The sequence below is a fragment of the Pyrus communis genome, chromosome 11 (genome assembly GCF_041283825.1).
Source record: "Pyrus communis isolate YQ-2024b chromosome 11, ASM4128382v1, whole genome shotgun sequence".
Lineage (NCBI taxonomy): Eukaryota > Viridiplantae > Streptophyta > Magnoliopsida > Rosales > Rosaceae > Pyrus > Pyrus communis.
In genome coordinates, this window is record NC_142575.1 from 10,561,202 (window position 1) to 10,567,811 (window position 6,610).

General features: G+C 38.8%; 1 long non-coding RNA gene across 1 annotated transcript; it reads right to left on the minus strand.

The window, feature by feature from the left end:
* Window positions 1-1,185: 1,185 nt before the first annotated feature.
* On the minus strand, window positions 1,186-1,858 carry LOC148692880 (uncharacterized). Its single transcript, XR_015953691.1, has 3 exons — window positions 1,733-1,858; window positions 1,452-1,622; window positions 1,186-1,349 (listed from the first exon to the last, which is right to left on the minus strand). It is a non-coding gene; the product is annotated as an uncharacterized LOC148692880 (long non-coding RNA).
* Window positions 1,859-6,610: the final 4,752 nt, after the last annotated feature.

A 6,610-nucleotide genomic window follows, 5' to 3' on the forward strand; every position in this document is an offset into this window, starting at 1 on the left:
TCTTTGAGTGTTCTTCACGCCCCTGCTGCTAATTATGATTCACTCTAAGACCCTCAAATGGTTAGGGAGTGGCAAAAAAGAATGAGATACTGTGGATTCCCATGGGTTGGAATCTTCTAAACGGATGCAAAGTCTGGTGGGAGGTCGACTAAAATACTCAACCAACTTCGCCTGAATCTTCATATCCCAAGCGTCCTTGTACATCCACCCCTAGTATTTGGACTTGGGTCTGAAGTTTTCTTTATTTGCTCTTATGAAGGGAATCATGACAACATTGGTCTCTACAATCTGACTCCTGCGTCTTATCGGATCATCACCTGCTTCGACCTACAGAATGAATGGTATAGAGCAGACTTGGGGCTTCAAAAATTTTGCATGCTCAATTTTATGCGAAAAAAGCTCAAATGGCCATTAATTTTTCCAATCAAGCTTAGCCTTACGTGGCCAACTTATATTACTGATTTTCCTCAATATGATAAAAGCTGGTACAAGGATTAGACCTAGCATTCATGTCATGTTTTCCGTGTTCGTGTCGTGTAACATGCGTTAAAGTAAACGGGTAATATGATCTGACTCAAAATCGACATGTTAAAATTATCAAGTAATATGATCTGACCTGTTACGCGTTAAGGAAAATATATTTTATATCAATAAATAATGAAAATGAAAAACATAATTTGACCAAAAAAAACAAATGAAAAACATAATACTAAACTAGTATATTCGTACCACGTTGTCACATAAATATTACTTCAAAACATTAAAAAAAAAACATTTGTCTTTCATATTTTTTAGACTTGTACATTAATAATTATGAATAAAATTCATTTTGAACTCCCTTCAAATACTATTCCTCAGGGTTTGTATGGTTTTAAAAATTCAAACTACAATATACTTAGGGGTGGTTCGGTATGGGATCCCATACCGAAACCCTTGTCCCGATTCCCAAACCGAAATTTTTGGGAATCCCAAATTCAATACCAATCCCAAACCAAATTTTCGGGAATCCCAATTTTCAGGAATCCCAAAATAATTTCGGGATTTCGGGACAAATCGGGAATCCCGAAATGTTTTTGGGCTTTTGGACTAAAATTTGACATATTATGTTTTTGGGCTAAAATTTGACATATTATATTTTTGGGCTAAAATTAAGATTCAATCTACCCACTACCCATTAAAGTAGGTTGAATATTAACCGATTTACCAGTAATCATCTTAACATTTACACCAAGGTTAAGAGCCTGGCGGATGGTTTCTGCACTATCATGTCTTGGAGGGTCGAAAAGAGGCAACAATCCAACGAACTGCCATGGACCACCAGAACCTTCTTTTGTTTTCGCCGGCACTTCCTGTAAACATATACCAATCACAATTATAAGCCGGTGCTCTACTTCTTATAAAACTGAAAAAAGTGCAAGAGATGCTAAAAACGTCAAGGTTGAGTATAAAACCTGTCTAGCAACAGCCAATGACCGAAGCCCACGTTCAGCATATTTGTCAATAATGGTAAAAGCCTTCTTCTTGAAATCTTCTTTGCAGAGGCAGAGGTCCAAAATCTAATTACAGAAATCAATTCATTAGTCTGTGAGTATGAAGTGCACCTCTCTAATACCAGCTCGGGCCTTCGTATAAATGAATTCATTAAGATGAGCATATCCATTGAAAATTCCGTCCCAGAATTAATGAAGAATCAATTATAGGGCATACAAGAAAAGTTGGAAATGATTTATACCTCCTTTGGGTCGGCAAGCATTCCAACCATAGCAGCATCAATGGCATCCTGGTTTTCAGTTCTGGATGACCTTGCAGCTAGAAGAATGACATGATCTTTCTCCACACCCTTTGCAAACACCTCAATTAAAAAATAATATATATATATATATAATATTTATTTCTATTCAGTATGGGAATACCGAAAAAATGGAGATGTAATACCGAATCCCATACCGAAAATTTCGGTTTGGTTCGGGATGACATACCGAAATTTTCGGGAATTTTGGTTTGGGATTTTTTTGGTTTGGGATCGGGATTTTTTCGGTTTGGTTTGGGATTTTTGGGATTTTTTTCCAGCCCTAAATATACTCATCCTCAAAGCGTAGATGATCCAATCATGAGTGTTTACACATATTTTTTTTTTACATTTTTCGCAATTGTAAATTAATTATTATAAATTTTTAATGTGTTTGGTAATTTTAATTACTTGATATTTTTTATTTTAAATGTATTTTATAATTTTTTTTATTCTCACTCTTTGCCTATAGTTCACTATAAAAATAAGAAAACAAATAAAACTTTTTTTTTATAATTTATATAGAATAATATTACAATAATATATACAATACACATATACAAGTTTTTCTTAGTAGTTTAAAAAATTAAAATCATCAAAGTAACTTTTTTCTTAACATGTCGAAACAGGTTACCCGTGTATCACCCTCGTGTAAACCTGATAAGGACCTGTTATTAACAGGTTGTTGTCATGTGACCAGATAACAACCCGATTAGTTATTATGTTGACTCAAAACCTGTTATTTTCTTGTCGTTTATGTGTCGTGTAAAAAATTGCCAAGTCTAACAAAGATGTCTTTGTGGTTTATGGAAACTAGAAGTGCACTACCATTCGTGTTGGGAACACTTCTTCGATTAATCTTCAACTAAGCAATGACATGAAGAATATTGGACTCTGCCAACTGGAGTGAATCGATTGAGCTTTCAAGGTCATTCATGCAGAGCACCGCAATTGGAGGTGGTTGATTGCTCCTGACTAGCTTAGAGAGCGTCATCGGGATGCCATTGTAGACACTACTCCAAATTTTCAATCATTCAATCATTCTGGATAAGCCCTGATGACGTCAAGAAGAGAAAGAGGTCTAACGTTGTCGTGAAGAAGTTCGACGTGGAGGCGCTCTTGTTTGGGTTAATATTTAGACTTTGGACTTAAAGGAAAGAAAGCCCAAAAGAACTAAAGAAATGAGACTTGCCCGAGGCCCAGCACCAAGCCTATCCATCCATCTCAAAGACAATATAACGGTCCCTCATTAATGCAAAGGTTCAGTGCTTACAAGGAAAGTGACAACCGATGGAAATCAACCAACTTTCAGCCCAAAAACACTTTCAAAATTGCAGAACATGTAAAAAAGGTGATGACTCACTGAAGTGATTTCGGAAAAAGTTTGCAATAGCCAAGATCATTGCCTATAAAAGGGAAAATAAGGCCCAGAGACAAAGACACTCAACCAAAACAAATAAACATACAAACTCTACTCTCAAGCCAGATTTGCATCTAAAAGCTGGAATCAGCCCAGATCTCAATTCTTTTCAGGATCATTCCCTACAAAAGCCATTTTTTGTCTAGTTTAAAGCTATGATATCACCCTTAGTGGCATAGTATCGATTCTCTCATGTAAACTTGTTTACCATCCATCCCTTCCAAACACACAACCCTTTGTAATCACAAAAAGAAAAGACTGCAAGACGTTCAACCTTGCCCAACAAGGTGAAATCTTGCCCGGCTTTCTTTGTTTCCTCTTTCCATTAGTAGATTTGGTATTATGATGTATTCTACAGTATATACTCAAGTTATTTCCAGTTTTTTGGTGATCAGAAGCTCCATTAGTCCTGAGATCTGGTTCACTTACTAGTTTTACTGTCATAAAAGATGAATGGGAATCAAACCGATGGCTTAAGCCAAATCTAGACTTTCACCTTTTAAAGCATACAAGATAATAAACTAAAAGTCCTTGGTCTCAAGGCACAGAAAAGAACTTAATGTAGACTTAAATCATCTACGACAATCCTTTGATAACAAGAAGTCAAAATAACTTGGGGCGTAAGCAATCGACTTAAACACACTTGTTTTACATCTGCCATACTAAGATGGCAGTGGCACGCCTAAGCACTTAGCTATTTTTTATTGTGAGCCTTAAGGCCTACACCTAAGGCCCTACAAAGGCACCTTTCAGAATTAACTTTGTTCTCCTCTTGCAGCCTCTCAGCAAGAAGGAGCTCGACAACCAACCAAAGTGCTAACTCCTTGGGGAGCTGTTTGCTCAAGCCAGGGACCTTTCCAAGTGAAATTCCTGCCCGAACATAGTTTTGGCATGCCCTGTGGGATTACATTAGTCTTGTATGCTAAGAAGAAGAAGGAAAGAAAAAACCTTCAGGTGGAACACGGAGTACATGATACCCCCAAGCGCTACCAAAATCAAGCATGGCAAACTTCCTAGAGAATGTTCCCTCCTTACAAGGACCAGCTATCTTGAGAAGCCCAACATCATCTGAGAAGTCAGGGGGAATAGTAACCAATAAAGAATTGCAAGCCACCATGGTGCAAGTATTAAGAAGTATGGAGAAGATATCCTTGGAAACCAGGGGAAAAGTCAGCAGACTTTGTTCCTTAATAGGAAGTTTGCAGAGAAGGCTAGATCTGGAGTATTTTACTCCAAAAAATGGCTATGTGAAGGGAGCAAGCCCTAAGGAAGAACCAGTTATTCCATTCTTTCCTTTGCTTGAGGAGAAGAATGGTAAAAATAAAAACAAGGAATGACCTGGAGCTAGTGTACCGGTGTTGGAGGAAATACTGGAAACAGAGTTGCTTGACCTCTTACTATTTCCATTTAATGGTAGGGGCAAAGCAGGCCAGAAAGAATGAAGTATAGAATGCCCCAGTTGATCGGGGAATCCAGTGGGAAAGGCGGGCCTACCAAGGCAGACAAGCCTCTTCCTTATAAGCCCCTACCATTGGCCAGTAAGGGAGATGATGCAAAGTGGAGGAAGCTTGCAGAGATATATAAAGAGCTAGTTTGGGCAAGAGTGATCATGCTCGACAATACCAAAAATTGCCCAAACCCAAAGAGCTAAAAGGAAAGAAATATTGCAAGTTGCATTACACTTTCAATCACTCTATAACCAACTGCGTCCAGTTCAAGTACTAGATACAAGACCTTATAGTAAAGGGAAAGTTGTTGCTGGAGAAACCGCAGGCCAACATGATGATTGACACTGACCTCTTCCCTGAAGTCCCAATAAACATGATCAACCTGACGCGGGCGAAAAAGGGGAAATGAAAAGCTATCTAGGAGGTAAAGTCAGAAAGAAGGCAAGTTGATAGGCCAACTGAAGGGGCTATCAAGGTGCCGAGAAGCCTAAAGCAGCCATAATCAAATGAGTGGTGTTATGTAGTAAATGCCAATGTGAGTGTGAGTTGGAAGTCCCAACAGCAGGAGCCATTATTGATCAGAAGTTGATCAAAAGAAAAGAAAAATAAGATAAAACTCGCAAAAATGTCATACGGGCAGCAAAAAGAGATACCTCAATGAATGTTTCCCAACGGTTGGGAGGAGACTCTCAACCAACGGGCTTGTAAAAAATGTTTAGAAATTATGAAGCTTCTGAAGAAGTAGAGGATAGAGAAGCTAAGGTGCCAAGATAGATGATTGTGAAGCCACCCCAACCAAGCTATAATGGTGGAAATGTCAAAGTAAAGGCGAGAACCGTGAATCTAGTTACAAAGAAGAACCCTGCCTAACTCAAGCGGAAATGGTATGTGGTCAGAAAAGATAGGAAGCCCATTAAGGAAATGGGAACCTCTATGATTAGGAGAGTCCAGAGGCAACATAAAATGAACTCATTGAAAGTTCCTGCTGCCTCAAAGACCTCAGAGAGTGTAAAGTTTGAGAGGGTACGTGATGGGGGAAGAAATCAACTTCATTAGAGGACCAAAAAGGAAGTGAAGAAAGCTAATAGCAAGACCGAAGGGGAAAGAGAACATGTGCCACATAACCACCATCCTGGGAAACACAGAATCTTAAGGAGAGCTCAAGAAGATATGATGATGATGTCAACCCCAAAATGGAGCGCATAACCAATATGCTTTGGAACTATCTCACTTGAGAGGGGGTTACCCACACCATTGTTGGTCGATACTCTCTACGAGGTTCCATAACAATTGCCAAACTTTGGCATAACTCAGGAAGAAAGGGTGCCCGAGCTGATGCTGCTAAAAGAAGCACATGCCTGGTTAGATGAGTTCATGAACCATATTGGGGCGCAAGAAGGACTTATCTGGACCGAGCAATTTCCATGTAAACATGACATATGTTTTATCTGCCATTTTTGTGCTAAGCATGATCAACCTTCCACAATGAAGGGTGACTACTTAGCAACATGACCTATGATGGCACATGTTAGTGTTGAAGAAACCGGAAAAGAAGAAGTAGGCAGAATGAATTTGCTCAAACCTACAAAGAAAGAGCTCGATAAGGTATACACAGACAAGATGGTATTTAGTCGCCCGAATTTGGCCATGGTCAACCATCTCAAACCCATATATATGACTGCTCATCTGAAGGGAGTACCCTTCAAAAAGGTCTTGATTGATGGTGGAGCAGCTGTGAATGTGTTACCATACAAGTAGATGAAGATAATGTGCAGAAGTGAGGAGGATCTTACCCCCACAGATCTTATAGTTTCTAGTTTCTCAGGAGCCATCACTAAGACCCATGGAATACTGCCATTAAAAGTTGATTTGGGTTCTAAACAAATCATGTTGGCCTTCTTTGTTATATACAGTACTTCCACGTATGGAACTTTATTAGGTAAATATTGGATT